Raw genomic sequence first — 965 nt, 5'->3', positions numbered from 1 at the left:
AAGGGCGAAAGAAACTCCAACGTTACGTAACTCCGAAAAAGATAAAACTGCTCTGAAAACTCCAGTGTTGCTCCGTAGATCTTCTAACTCCAACTCCACAAAAACTTAAGGGGCGTTCTCTGATAAGGGTACAATTCACGTGTACAGTTGTAAAACCGGTTAAAAAACACGGGAATGGCTAGTTATATAATTGATTCAAACTGTGAACAATAGTACATGAAGACAGGTGCGTAAAACTCGATAAATGAAACAGAACCGAAACGTATCTTATCCAAGTCAGAACAAAAGCTTAATTACGTAATCAAGTTCTCTTCGATTCAATGTTCATTGTTCATCACACTCCTTGCCCAAGGATTCTTATCCTTGCTACTCATATTGTCATGGCGTTTACTGCTAGTCTGGATCAGCCGTGTCGGTCAGGAGTAGAACCAGCTCCTTAATTGGTCTAAAGTACGTTTTCCTTTCTCCTGCTCTGACAACGTTTACTTTGACTTTCCTCACTCTGCCGTCATCGCTCCTCAGGACTTCCAACACTCGCCCCAGTGACCAATCGTTACGGTGTTGTGATTCGTCTCGCACGAGAACGATATCCCCTACACAGAGGTCTCGCCGCGTCTCCATCCACTTTTGTCGCGGCTGTAGGTTCTGCAAGTACTCTCTCCTCCACCTGGTCCAAAATTGTTCCGCAAGGAACTGGACTCGTCTTCATCGACGGCGCGCGTAGATATCCGTCCGCACGAACTGACCTGGAGGGGGTCCGGGTGGGTGTGTCTTCATAGTGAGTAACATCGCAGGGGACAGAGGCTGCGGGTCATCTGTGTCGGACGGCAGTGCTGCTATCGGCCTGGCGTTCACAATGGCTACAACTTCGGCCATCACAGTCACCAGCAATTCGTGTGTAAGCTGACTCTGACCTAACTCAGCGAACATAGCATCCAATACACGGCGAATTGTATTAATCTGCC

The sequence above is a fragment of the Montipora foliosa genome, chromosome 4 (genome assembly GCF_036669935.1).
Source record: "Montipora foliosa isolate CH-2021 chromosome 4, ASM3666993v2, whole genome shotgun sequence".
Taxonomy (NCBI): Eukaryota; Metazoa; Cnidaria; class Anthozoa; order Scleractinia; family Acroporidae; genus Montipora; species Montipora foliosa.
Note: the sequence above shows the minus strand (reverse complement) of the source record.